Source organism: Sturnira hondurensis, unplaced genomic scaffold (genome assembly GCF_014824575.4).
Source record: "Sturnira hondurensis isolate 20B ecotype Veracruz unplaced genomic scaffold, ASM1482457v3 Scaffold0016617, whole genome shotgun sequence".
Classification (NCBI taxonomy): Eukaryota; Metazoa; Chordata; class Mammalia; order Chiroptera; family Phyllostomidae; genus Sturnira; species Sturnira hondurensis.
The window spans coordinates 3,040,610-3,055,050 of NW_028089248.1; the positions used below are offsets into that span (position 1 = coordinate 3,040,610).

The 14,441-nt window shown below is 50.8% G+C and overlaps 2 long non-coding RNA genes across 2 annotated transcripts in view; one reads left to right on the forward strand and one right to left on the reverse strand.

Moving 5' to 3' along the window:
* The first annotated feature begins 936 nt into the window (after window positions 1-936).
* Window positions 937-11,727, forward strand: LOC119001131 (uncharacterized). Its single transcript, XR_005069491.1, has 3 exons — window positions 937-1,261; window positions 8,505-8,596; window positions 10,982-11,727. It is a non-coding gene; the product is annotated as an uncharacterized LOC119001131 (long non-coding RNA).
* The window catches only part of LOC119001132 (uncharacterized), a 48,695-nt gene continuing 40,368 nt past the window's right edge, over window positions 6,115-14,441 (reverse strand). Inside the window, exon 3 of the long non-coding RNA XR_005069492.1 lies at window positions 6,115-6,152. This is a non-coding gene — a long non-coding RNA (uncharacterized LOC119001132). The remainder of the gene's footprint in view (window positions 6,153-14,441) is intronic.

Here is a 14,441-nt window from a genome sequence, read left to right on the forward strand (position 1 = left end):
TTTAACATTTAATACTTACTAACAACAGATACTGTAATTTTACTCAAGTAATCAAATACATTTTTTTTGCAACAGATAAAACAAAATACTGTGTCTGTGTTTTTAGAGTGCGTTTTCTATTTAGCCAGGCCCTGAAATGCATTTAACCTCTCCCCAGACACCCGTAAATTATATATGTGAATGTGTATGTTTCTCTCTGCGTAAGGAATTGTAAAAGGCACAGCAGAAACAGGTTTGCATGGGCCTGTGGTTTTTCTTTCTATTTTTTTATTTCAAGGATCTAGATATTTTTCCAATAACCGTTCCTTGTTTGGCCACTCTTCCCACAAACACCCACACGAGAAAAAGGGAAAAAGAAAAGGCAGAGTGGTTCTTGGAGGCTTCGCCCGGGCAGATAGGTGTCCCTAAGGGGGCCACTGGTGCCCATTCAGACCAGCCTCAGTCCAGCTGTTGTGGTTTCACTTCCCTGGACACAGCTGCGTGTTTTCAGGCCACGGGGAACAGCATTGCTGCGGAGTCCCCGATGCAGAGGGGTTACATAACCTGACTCGGGAACCAGCCGCAGCCCGGAGAGGTCAACATGTGCTTTATTTAATTAGTCATGTAGGCATTGAAAAAGTTGTGCGTTGTTTTTTTGGTTTTTTTGAAAAAAGTCCATTGCAAGGATCTGTGGAATCGACTTGAATGTTGCATCATCGAAATTCAGTCTGATTCTCCCTCTCTCCCTTCAGTTCCACAGGCTCATGTGTTGGGCCTGAGCACTCTTTGGGGTGAGCAAACGGACTGGGCGAAGGTCACTGTCCGCAGGGGTAGGCGCACTTCTTTCTGCCACGGAGGTGGTGAACCACCAGCAGCCTCCCACGTCAGGGAGAAGCGTTGGGGACCCTGTGTCTGCGCGCCCAGGGGGTCGCCCAAAGCGCCGGCTCAGCTGGGGGTGAGGCCGGCCTCCAGGAAGGTGGTCGCTGAGCTCAGGCCCCCGGGCAAAGCCGTTGTGGGCACCTCCAAACCAGGAGAGGGCAGGGATGGAGGCGTGCGTGGCTGCAGAGTCTTTGGGATGTTGCTGAACGCAGACATTTAAGGGGCGGCATTTCTCCATAGCGCCTCTCCAGGCCAGGCCAAATGGCCTTTTTGCTCAAGAGTGGGGAGCAGGAGAGAAGACTGCAGCTCTGGCCAGAAGCTCTTGTTCAACTTGAGCTTAAGGGGGCGTCCAGCCCTTTCCCATGCTTCGGCGTGACGTGGACCCGGTGCCCAGGCCCATGTGGTAAGGGTCGGGGCGCTCCTCTCAAAAGCAGCAGTTCCTGCGCCCCAACAGAGACTGGAGACCTGCTGGAGGCTGGGGGCGGGGGGAGTTCAGAGGGCCTCCGGCCACCGAGAGAAGCAGGGTCACACCCTGCGCCTGCCCCTCGTCAGTCTTTCCAAGGGCCCAGTCACCGAACCCCGAGGGCACGGCCAGCAGCTGCACCCCGCTCTCCCGCCCCTCGGTCGCCGCAGCGCGCTCCCCTCCTCCCGGGCTCCCGGGCTCCCGGGCTCCCGCGCACGCCAGCGGGCGCAGCGCCCCCGCGGGCTGCGCGTCCATTTCCGCAAGGCGGGCGGTCGGGGGCAGGGGCCGGGCGAGTTTCTTTTTCCGCTAACCACCCACCTCTCCCTTCTCGCGTTTTCTGAAAGCGAGCGAAGGGGAGCAATTAGACTTTCGAGGCACCCGCAGCCCTTAGGAAAAGGTCGGCGCGTCCGGGTCTCCGTCGGCCCCTCTTCGCCCTCGCGTCTTTTTGTCCCTGCGTAGCCAGATACCGGGGGACCTTTCTCATCCATTGACCATCACCTGCCTGTCCCCCACCATCCGCGCATTTCCGCAGCCAGAAATCGCCCTCCGCCCTGCCCCCTCCCGTCGTGTGACAAGTACACTCAGCCTTTCGGCCCAGCTCCTCTGAAGAAGAGAGATGGTTATATTTATAAAGCAACAGGGCTTATTTGAAGGCAGACGACGGTAACGCACCTCCCCCACGCCCCTCACCGCCTCCCGCCCCCTGAGCCTCGCTTGCCTGTCTGTCTTTCCCCGCTTCTGAAACTCCAGGTGCCTCCAAGTAGCGCTTGGAATCACCAAGAGCCGAGCTCCCTGGGCTGTGGCTGCCTGGAAGGGGGACAGCCAGGTTCACACGATGTTCGAGCTAAAAATATTCATCTTGCTGACATTTCCCCCAGGTTCTCCTTTAAAAATATGGATTATAGAAACACAGAAAAGCACAACAAACCATGTAACAAACCCCCTTGTGTCCATCACACAGAATTTACGAATGTTAGCAATGTGTCAGGTTTTTTTGTTTTTTGTTTTTAATTCTGGGTTGTTGTTTTTTTCTTTTTTAGTAACTGCTTTTCTTTTTCTCTGTCTCACTGGGCCGCTGTCATTCTCTCACCCTCTTCTTGTCCCTTCTCTTCCTGTGTCTTTTCTCTCCCTACATTCTTTGCGGTTTTTCTTTCCAACCCCTCCCTCCCCACCCCTGTCCACACCCAGAGGGGCTTCCTTCTTTCTAGAAAATACACTCCGAGAGGAGTTTGGTGAATGACAAGGACCTAGAGAGGCAAAAAAGGGAAGAGATCCATGACAGACTCAAGCTGCCCAAGGCCCCTCATGCCAGTGGCTGGGGAGGGTGGGGGGAGATCTGTGGAATGAAAGAGGGGACAGGTTCTGGGAGATGGGTGGGAGATACCTGAAGCTTTGAGTTTTCACATCTCAATCCGCATGGGCCGGCTTTAGTCCCCTGGCTTTGACGGGGTGAGGGGACAAACTGTTTAAATTAGGGGGAAAAAAGTGTGTTCATACAAAAAACCCTAGAGGATGTGCAGTCGACATAAATTTCGAGCAGGAGATTATTTGCTTATTGTTGTTGGCGTGTCGTGAATGTCAAGAACAGGAGAACTTAAAAAAAAAAAAAAGCCGCCAGCCGGTTACAACTTTGCAGTTCTGTTAGAAAAATAAAGCGTCGGGGTCTTGCCTAGGAGTTCCATGCTCTACCCCAAGTGAAACAACCGTCAGAGGGGGTAACAAGTGGGGGAAAATGCAAAGCGAATTTCAAAGGGCTCCCCAGTAACGCGCAATCTGAGATTCACAGAAAGTGGAGAGGGATAAGACAGGAATTAGGTCATCTCCTCCAGACCCCAGGAAATCTGTCCAGATCAAAGCTCGCTCCGTTAGGATAAACAACACAGGGCCCAATGGACTCCGGCAATATTTTCATCTCTGTGCTAAGAGCTGCTAATCTAACAGGCTCTATTTGATGAAAGGGGGTAAAAATTACAACTGTAAAAATGGCTAAGTAAAAAAAAAAAACCGTCCTTTCAACTGCATGAGGAAGATAAAGATTTAGATTTGAACTCAAAAGTAACGAGATCCAGGCCCAGATCAACACGGACTTCCTGGAATTTTAGCACTAAGTAAATTATCTAATCCCAGCCCATTGTTCCCTCCTTGTGTGCGCCCCCCCAGTCCCCCCCCACACACCATGCAATTGAGTTTACCAGATGATTTACATAAAAAAAATTGTTAAATTTTAACTGCAGTCTAAGAACTTGCAGGAGGTCGACTTTTGGGTTCACTTACTTTACATTCCTTAAGGACTTAGCCCCCACCGGTGCTACTGTCCCCGCCCCCCAGGGAGTCCTTGGGGTGTGTGCTGGCCTTTATGTCCCGGGTGTTCCTACCAGCATGGGCTCTCCTTCCATTAAAGACAGACAGAGGCGGCAGCTGGTACTACAAGCCCGGCTCTGGGTCAACAGCGTTCTCCAGCCATGATGCTTCAGCAAGCAAAGCCGAAGGGCTATGTAGGGCTTTCTTTCACCGCAGAGTTGATGGCCTTAAAAACCAACTGCCAGGGAACGTTTGATAGATAGAAACATCCAGAAAAGGGACAGGAAATCGCAGAGAAGGGAAATTCACCCAGGCTAAACCAGGGTTGCAGCTCCTTGTTGAGCCTGGTTTCCTCTTAACGGTTTGAACATGTGATTTGGCTCTGCTCACGCTTCTGCGTCTGTCTGAGCTCGGTTTTAACAAAGACCCAGGGACGGCCTGTCTGCTCGGCCCTGGCCCTCTCTAAAGCCGGGGCAATGGGGGTGGGGGGGTTGTAACGTGCTCTTGTAAACACCACCAGCAACAGGCCACCTTCTGCGTGGGACCCTGGGCTGCTCACTCACAGAGGGCGGTCCCGGGATCCGCTTTTCACTCATGTTCTGCCAGGGGGTCTGGAAATGGTGGCACAAGTTGGCACCTCCTTGTTAGGTCCAGGGTGAGACCCCATCTAGCTCCCCCCCAGTGCAGCTGAAGCCTGACACAGCCTTGTCTGTTAGGGCCTGGATACCGAGAGGCCAGAGGTCATATCCTCTCTGTCATCACAGCCACGGTCAGTATGAGGCCCAGACAGTCACCTGTAAACCTGGGTAAGATGTTAGCACAGCAGCCCCCCTTTCCTGATGGAAGGACAGGAAGGGGGACACTAGTCAGCCAGTAGAGTTACTTAAATATGCAGAATGCGGGGTGCTTCTCCACACCTCACCTCATAACAGCCCCGCGAGACGGGGCCACTCTCGTTTACCAGACGACAAAGCTGAGACCCAAGAGAGCAGAGAAGGAACAGTTGGACACCAGGACACCCGGAGCTGTCGCCTGCTCCAGAGCCAGACCTGAGGTGCAAACCTACCTGGCCTGGTCCACGGACCGGTTTCCCCACTTGGACCACGGAAGGATTGATGTCCGCCACGTCCCAGTAGCTCCATCAGAGCCTCACCACGTCCACCATCCCACGCGCCAGGAAAACCGCCTCCACCCACGGGACTATCCCCTGCTTTTCGGAAGTTCGCTTTACACCGCTTTGCTTTACGAGAGATCTACGTTAATGCCTCAGCCAAAGGAAATCCAAAAAAGCATTTTCGCTATTACAAAAAAAGGCAAAAAGCAAAGACCTCGTCCACCATTTGTTTTGCAACAAGCTCTCAGAGAGGCCGCAGCGCCCGGAGCAGGGTGGGTGGCCCCGCCAGGCACCTTCCCCAGGGACCACACTCAGCACCACAGGCTCAGGACCCGCCACTTTGAACTGCGCCTGCGACCGTCTGGGCTTTAGCTTGACCGATGGTTGGCCCAGGGGAGCAAAAGGCAGCCGAAGGCAACTTCTTCAGTTTGCAGCATCTCAGCTGGTGAAAGTCCTCCCGGGAAAGCTCTCCTTCTGGGTGATGGGGAAACCCGTACTCCTCGGTTAATTTCATGTCAGTTACTCCCTTTTGAAACGTGAAGTGTATTTACTGGGAGAAGGAAGAGGGACACGGAATTCAGCTCTCTCCAGTAGTCCTGCTGCTCGTCCTGCGCAGGAGAAATCCTCAGGGCTCATGTCTATTCGGGGCTGTGCCCCAAAGCAAAGCGATTCAAACACATCCTGCTTTTTCCCTTGAGCTACATCCTTTCTTACTTTTCTCCCAAGGAAGCATGCTTTGCTTTAGGCAAGTCTGAGGTCTGTGGGTCTAACGGAGTTTTGTTTTCTCGCCCCTTCGACACCCCTCCGCTTGCCCGCAAACCCTTTGGACCTGGCCCAGAGTTTTTCAAGCGCTAGCTTGGGACCCATCCGTGCCTTATGAAACCAGTCTAATAGGTCCGCCCCAGCATTACTTTTTAAATGTAGCAGAACAGAGCAGAACCTATCGGAGTACATCACACTCTGTAGTAACAGTCAGTGGTGCCTTATGAGGTTCTTGTGACAGCTGTGTACATGTGTACACACATGAGTATACACACCTGTGCACACTAGGTCACAATGATAAATGTACTCCTCAGCAAGAGTTGCCACCAAAAAGTTTGAAAGCCACGGACAAAAGCTCTGACAAGTACGCATCTCCTGCTGTTTCTCAGCTGAAATGACAAAGGCAGGGGCTTGGGAGAGGGGCTGGCTGGCAGGCAGGGTCTGGGAGTGGGAAGTACGGTGGCGAAGACACATCACACAGCGTTCCTGTTCTCTCTGCAGTCGTCCATGCAGGATGCAGGGTCTTCTAGGTGCTGCTTCAGTAAGGAAAGACAGACTCGAGGTAAGGAAAGACAGACTTGTGTGCTGACTCACTAAGGAAAATGGCAGGGCTCATGTGCTGGCTGGAGTTTTCCTCTCTCAGGCTGCTTCCACCTGAAGGATTTAAATAGCATTTTGCCACAAAGAGGGTTTCTCCTTAAACACAAACACACACACAACCTGTGTAGGAAAGGTTAATGACTACGCCAAACTGGGCTGTCCCTTTAAGAGCCTTCTCCCTTGGGTAGTCGGGCCCAGCTCTTAGGTAACTAAGATAGCATCCCTCCCAAATCCTGCCATTTCTAAGCATCCTTAGTCACCAGGCTCAGGGCTCACGATGGGGCTCACCAGAGCCAAAGAGTGTGCGGTCCTGGAAAGGCCCTGTTAGAAACCCTGCTCAGATCGAGGGGTTGTCTGCAGACTTCGCCAGAGATCAGATTCTAACTGACATGCGCACGTGCACACACGCACTTCTACCCAAATCTCCAGGGCTAGGATAGCCAGGAAGGAACGTCTCTGGATGAACAGAAGTTAGTGTGAGAGGGGGGGTCTGAGTTACGGAGGTTTATTCCTCTCAATCCGGGCGCAGGAGTGCCTGCCCCACGGTCCGCCGAAGGTCAGGATAGAGGGTGTCCACCTGGATTCGAGTCTGACATTCCTGATGTGAATGAATGACACTAAGATGACGATGCCGGCTCACATCGCTGGAGTCAGTTCTTCAGCCCTTTCCTTTCCATAGTCTTGGCCTGGTCCCGCGCAGCTGCCCCCGGGGCAGCATGCACTTCCTGCCCCTTTGGGTGTGAGCACGTGACTCGCTTGGGCCAATAGCAGGAGGCAGGTTCCCTGGCGTGCCAGTCTCACGCCCTGGCCTCAAGATGCCTGCGTGTTTCTACTTGTGCCCTTGTGCCTTCTGCCATCACCATGAGAGAACATGCCCCTGGTCTCAAGAAAAGAGTAAAAGCCACAAGGAACAGAGCCACGGGAGCCACAGCCAGCTGAGATCAGCCAAGCCCCAGCCAAGCCCCAGCCAAGCCCCAGCCAAGCCCCAGCCAGCTGCAGACACCTGAGCCCCACTGAGCAGAGCACACCCACGGACCTCGGGGTGTCACTTTAAGGCACTGATCTGGCCGATGATTCCCTATTTAGCAGCCCCAGGGCCACAGTTAACGATTTCAAGCAGATGTGATTTAGCCATTACACTGTGTCAGGCATTGTTCCAGATGCTTGGCCAGAATTAACTCAGTTAATCCCTGTAGCGACCCCATGAGGTGGGTTCTGTCACTGCACCTACTTTATGGCGAAGGAAACTAAGAGACGGAGAGGTTAAGCGAGATGCCTGAGGACACATCCGTGGTCACCGGGCCCTGGAGCACAAGATGCTCAGCTCTTAACCAGTGCGCTAGGCTTTTCCCCTGTTCCCAGTTTTTCCAAGAAAGTCTCCGCAGTCTTGGGAAGATCGGGGACGACTAGTCTGTCTGTAACGAAACCCCTGAAACGACAGCCCCTTCCCCGTTCCCTGCTCAGTGGCTAGGTCTCCAGAGAAGCAGGATCCTCCAGGATTCCCAGGGAAGTGATCTGCTCTCTAAACACCTCCTTCCTGCAGGAGAACCTTCCAGAATCCAGGGTCCTCTGGGTTTTCATGCTCTGGACATGCCATGGGGGAGGACAGAAGGAGGAGGGGGACCGGGTGGCTGATCGGGCCAGCACATTAGTCCCCTAGGGGTCGCTGTAACAAGTGGGAGGACAGAGATGGATCCCCTTGTAGGTCTGTCAGGTGTTGGCAGAACCACGGCCCCTCTGGCAGCTCTAAGGGAAGGTGTGTTCCACGTCTCTCTCTCTGCCTCCGATGTGGCCGGCAACCCTTGGCTTGTGGACGCATCACTCTCATCATTTCCTCTGTTATCACACGGCGTGTTTCTCGTGCGTCTTTATGTCATCTTCCCTCTGGGTGCCTGCCTCTGTCTCTTCTCTTCTTAGAGGGACACTAGTCCTGTGGAATTAGGGCCCGCCCTAATGACCTCTTCTTAACTCGGTTGTACTTTCAAAGACCCTATTTCCAAAAAAAAAAAGGTCCGCATGTGCAGATACCGAGGGTTGGAAGGAGGCTGTCACTTGGGTAAGACACAAAGAGGACCAGAGAGGAGAAGAAAGGGGGGAAGGAGCTTTGGGTATTTTTGAGGAGATTTAAAGCCCCGGGACATCCACGTCTCTCAGAGCTAAAAAAGACACCCAGAGGCCCCCAGTCCCAAAGTCGGGGCTCCCAGGCCTCGCTCGGCCGGCACATGTGTTTTATTTGGCTCACCAGGCAGATTTAGCGAATTCGAAAGCGTTGCCAACATTTGAAAGTCAGGAGATCTCCTATAAAAGTTCCAATTTCCAATTTCCAGGGTTTGGGGGTTTTTTTTGAAATGTCAGATGATCTAGTGTTCCTGCCTTCCCACGTGTCAACAACTGGCTGGCACGAAGGCGTGACCGTCCCCTTCGGATGGAGCTGACCCGCGCCCACTTGCGTTCTTGCCTGAACCGCCTCCCTCATCGACCAGCTTGCCAGCTGCCGTGTGCGTTCAAAGTTTCTCCTAAGATGTGGGCCAGTCAGCTGGGTTGGCGGGGCAGAAACAGAAGGCCGAGAGGCAGAAGTCCGTTGGGTTAGGGATGGAGACAACCATCCATCCTTTTCTTGCTTCAGGGAAGGCAAGTCGGGGCAGAATGACAGAAGGCAGAGACCTTCAAGGTAAAGAGATGAAAACCTCAAAGAAGGTGCTCCACAGCCTGAGGCTGGTTCAGGAGGAAGACTGCGCAGGGTCCCTGGGTCCCCACCGAGGGTTTAATGGGCAGGGAGGACCAGATGAGTGGAAGAGGACTAGCCACGCTTCCTCCAGGCTGTGGGGGGAATCAAATTAGGAGCACAGAGGGCAGAGTGTGTGCAGCTTTCTGTTTGTGTGCTCTGTAAGACAAGATTCTTTGCCCCTTTTCTGCGACTACTCCAAAGTTATAAAAACTACATGGTCATGGTAGACACTTGGGGAAAAGAGAAATATTTAAATAATAAAACACATACCTCATCATCCTACCACCCATAGATAACAATGGCTTTTGTTTTTGTGTCTTTCTCTTTACAATGTGTCTGCATTTATTTCAGTTTCACATTCTAGGATGAGCATTTTTCTCCTGCCTATAAAGTATCTGTAAAACCATACTTCAATGGTTATTTACTATTCCATTCAATGGATGGAAATACATATTTTATTTTCCTTATTTCTTTCACTCGACAGCCCAGAAAAGCACTTTAACTTTGTGCTCTCTGCTTTTTCAAAGTGCAATAGAAACGTCTACTAAATCACATCCCCCCCTTGAGAGGAACCGTGGTTCTCAGCTGGGGATGACTCGGGCCCCGAAAGACATTCAGCTCTGTCGGGAGACAATTTTGTTTGGGTCGAGGCCAGAGTTGCTGCGAAACATCCTACAGCCCCCTACAGCAAAGAACTCTCTGGCCAGAACATCGATAGTGCTGAGGTTGAGAAACTTGCCGTCCAGGACAGTGTCAAAGTTAATATTCAACATCCACTTAAAATTCAAATGAGGCTCTGCCATTGAAGTGCAGGACTTTGCCCCAGACTCCTGCGTTGGAGTAATCAGAACTCCAGTTAGTAGAATCTGGAATGACTTTCTGTTTTTTCTGTTGTGTTAGGAATTTTTAAATAACAATAAAAGAATGGGAAAGTAGAAATGATCATTTTTTAAATGAAGCTCCCAGGATGAATGAAATGGTCTGGAGTTGGTCTTCATTTGGGACCACACCCCACGTGGGCCCGCAGGCCCGGAGACCCTGTGAATGCATCGTCCCAGGCTACTGGCCGGGCTCGGGGGAGAACAATTCCTAAGGCAGAGAAGTGATTTGGCTGATACAGAAATAGTTTCTAGATTCCAAAGTGGACGTGGAAGACTACTCAGTTTGATGAGTACTCAGTTAAATTCGGCTAAATTTGGCATCCTCTCCTTGATGGGCGATGTTACTCTTCACGGCCTTTGCAATGGGGGAGCTTGTTGAGGAGTTTCCCTTTAGCAAAGTCATTGAAAGCGCCCCCTTTCCTGCTGGTGAGAACTACGCGCCTCTCTTTCATCCCCGGTTTCCCTCTTGGGGACTTGACCTTGTGGAGACAGTTGGTGTGGAGACAATCGGTGCGGAGACAGAGTTACGATCCTTCCCCGAAGAAGGTCCGAACGGGGCACATGCGGAATGGAGGGGGTGTTTGCTGCTTCTCGTCTTCCGACCACACTCTTCCTGGGGTTTATGGTGAATAGAAAAGGAGTTGAACGTGGAAACGCATAGACGTGGGTTTCGGGTAATTAAAGGTTACACAAAAATCCTGCCCCAGTCGGTGCTGGGCAAGAGGCGTAACCCAGCAGAATCAGGGGTCACTTTCCAAGCTGTGACGATGGAAATGTGATCTTCAGTTAACAGGGATTCGGCGTGGAGAGGGGCAAGCGTGGGCTAAGGTCAGGAGTCGTGCCCCAAGATCCACGGGTGCTTCTGCCCTGGATCACGGCTGTGTGCGCATGCGCTGGCAACTCGGCTGCTGCGGGGTCTCCTGTGGCTCCTCTGCAGAGCGGGAGACCTGCGGGGAGGGGTCAGATCATCTTCCAGGAGGAAGACACCTTCTCCCCATCTCCTCTCCCCAGCGTTGGCTGAAGACAAACAGCGAGTCTGGGAACCTCCTCTGCTACATCAGCTAATGGCACAGACTCTGCCATTTGGGAGGCCAGGGGCACTGGGCAGGGGAGTTGGGAGGTCGGGGGCAGGGGAGACAGAGAAGACAGGGCCACAGGACTGGAAGACAATTTAAAATAAGCAATCACGGGCTGAGGGAGAAGATGTTGGCTGTAAAACGAGCACAGGAATAAACGAGATGGATGGGAAGTCAATTCTCCCGTCTCTCTTCTAGGTGATGTGCCATCTTTTATGTTTCTGCTCTTGGTCAGCAACCTTTGGTTTTCCAAGTCCTGGACTCGTTTCCTTTTTAATTTTTCATTGGAATATTGATCCAACTGCTGAAGACGATACAGCCAAGGCTTTCAGAATGTGCGAGCTGTGGAAAGGCAGGTCCACTGCCCACCCCCCCCCCCCCAGGCGAGAGATACACATCCGCAGACACGGAGGCACCCACCACGCAGGTGGCGGCACGGACAGAACACATGCGCACACGCGTGCACGTGTGCACACACACACACCAGAGGTTGCTGTAAACTAGGCGGTGTGGCCAGTGGGATTTGCTCCTGTTCAGATGAATCCAAGGCTCAAACCTTTTGGACTGGAATGGACACGTGTCAAACAGGTGGAGAGAAAGAGGGGCTGAAGGGCATAAACTTCAAAATGTGGACACACACACGCCCGACTGTAGGACGGCTGGAAATGATGCCTCCAGCTCCGTCGGAGCCCCAAGGTGTCAGACCTTGATGCGTTATTTTAGTGAACGTGTCCTTTTCGGAGTGTGGGGGACTTCCCGGCTACAACCGTTACTCTAGATTTTAGCATCTAGCGTATTGTACAATCTAGTGTGCAGGCTGCGATCTCTTCAATTTATTTTCCAAGGACAGGTGACATACAGTATTAAGGTTTGCAAGGTATAAACTATCAGACTCTTCTACACCACACCAAGTGATCCCCAGTCAGTCTAGTGCCCGCCTGACACCACACGCAGTTATCAGGGTCTCAGCGACTGTGTTCCCTATGCTGTGTTTACATCCCCGTGACTCTTTTTATTGCTTTGTTTTTTTAACAGATTTTATGTATTTACTTTTAGGGAGGGGAATGGGGGGATAAAGAGAGAGAAACATCAGTGTGTGGTTGCCTCTCGCACACCCCCTACTGGGGGCCTGACCTGGCCTGCAACCCAGGCATCTGCTCTGACTGGGAATTGAACCTGCAACCCTTTGGTCTGCAGTCTGGCGCTCAATTCCCTGAGCCACACCAGCCAGGGCATGTTTTTCAACTGGCAATTTGTCATTCTTAATCTCTTCAGCTTTTTCACCTCTTCCCATCTGGCGATCATCCGTTTGTTCCCAGTGTCTGTGAGTTTCTGTTCCGTTTGCTCATCTGTTTTGTTTTTTAGATTGTGCGTATGAGTAAAGTCATAGGGCATTCGTCTTTCTCTGTCTACGTCACTTAGCATAATACTCTCTCGATCCACCCGTGTTGTCGCAAGTGATAAGATTTCCTTCTCCTGTATAACCGAGCGACGTCCCATTGTATACAGGTGCCACACTTTCTTTATCCCATTTGTCTGATGATGCATGATCAATTCTGGCGGATCGATGGGTCCACCATCAGCGAGCAGATGGATCAATTTTGTCTTTGATCAAACAAGTGCTTCAGCAGCATCTCCCTACCTGCCAGATACCAGGGAGATGCCCCAGGAATATGACATCCACATTACCCCCAAGAATTAGAACATAAGTGGGGTACACAGTCGTAACATAAGGGATCATGTCCTGCTTCCAAGTGGCTTTTTTCAGTTCTAAGTGAGAGGATTGGGATTGCCACCTACTTCTTTAGACAGAGGGGGAAGGAGAAAGAGAGGGAGAGAAAACTGGCGACCTGGCCTGCAACCCAGGCACGTGCCCTAATTGGGAACTGGACCCGCCACCCTGTGGTTTGCAGACCCGCGCTCAATCCACTGAGCCACACCAGCCAGGGCCTTTTTTTTTTTTTAGGTAGTTTCAGTCACTGCCACTAGGTCCCCCCGTGGACCAGATAGTCCAGCTTTTGGCTGACGCTTCTTACTCACTTGCAGATGGTGAGTTCTCTGAGTTGGAGCCTTTAAAACAAAGGGACATTTCCTTATCAATGAAGTTGATAGGACTACGATTCTAGCCTTTTTAGCCCTAGAATGATTTTGCCTGACTCTAAAAGAAACAGGCCTTCAAAAGGTGAGGACATAGCCAAGGTCACAGACCTCGATATTCGAAAGACTCGGCACTGGAATGCAGGGTTGCCCGATTTTTCCATTTCCCGGGTTCTTCCTGCTACAGCTTGCTTCATGCATGCCGAGGAACCGAGTGAAACAGGCTCTTGCCTGTAGTCTATTCCAGGCAGGAGGGATGGAAGACAAGTTCAAGGAGATAAATCATGCTAAGTACATCGAGACACCCCTGACGCAGGACAGCCCGAGGGACATGGCTGTCCCAGCCCCACCACCCCTGGTGCTCCTATTACAGCGTTTTCTCTCTTGCTTTTTTAAGGAGATCCAAGCCAGGCCGACCCCTACTTCAAAAACTGGTAAATTTACCTGGCTGGCATAGCTCAGTGGATTGAGCACAGGCCTGCGAACCAGAGGATCGCGGTTCGATTCCCAGTCAGGGTACATGCCTCGGTTGCAGGCCAGTTCCCAGCAGGGGATGCACGAAAAGCAACCATACATTGATGTTTCTCTCCCTCTCTCCTTCCCCTCTAAAGATAAATAAATAAAATCTTTAAAAAAAAATGGTAAATTTACTTCTCAAAGAGGTTCTTCCCTTTACAAAGGTGTCTCCAATGATACCGGTTACATTTTGATCCGTCCTCTGAAAAATGCACACAGATGACACACCTAATTAGGAGAGGAAGATATATTTATTCTCAACTTGAGTGCATATCTGCATCCATACTGTCTACACAACATGGATGGTTAATTTGCCTACGAAGTCCAGAAATAAAGGCATTATTAGTTATTTTTAAGATGAAAAATGTTCTGAGCACATTATTTATATTTGCCAGACTTTATGTACATCCTGAAGATCATAAATGTAGTAAACAAGAATAAATTGCTTACCATTTAGGGGACATTCCTTGTGTTTAGAGTGCTTGGTTTCAAAAAAAAAAGCCCCATATATTTCATGGTGGAATCTCTGTGTTTATAAACAAAACCTCAACCATTTACCAAGAAAGAAATCATTTTGATTTTCTTACTCAATATTAGTTCCATAAACCATGACCCACTTATGGCAAATCTTGACTCAAAGGGTGGTTGGGTTATTTCGTTTCAGTTAGTTTCACATGTTCAGGATGGGGCTGGGGTTTTTTTGTTTTTTTTAGTTTTCCCTAAATTTTGTCTTTCTTAGAAGTTTTAAAATGTAATCATCGGGGCTAAATTTTCTGAAACATTTCTGAGCTCTACAATATGGAAATGTTTGTGCCACGGGATTTTCCCTTGCGTCGTATTGCTCAGACGTACATCCTGGGAGTGAAAACAATTGAATTGTAAAAACATGTCCTTGTTGTTTCTAAACCTAGAAACTGCAGGACAAGTCGGTTATTAGTTTGGTTCTGAAAGTGATCAGGGGATTATTTCAGGTCACGTGTAAATGTAAGAATGTTTCTCCATTTTCTGTGCCCAAATTGAAGTAGCTTCCAGGTTCCACAATGAC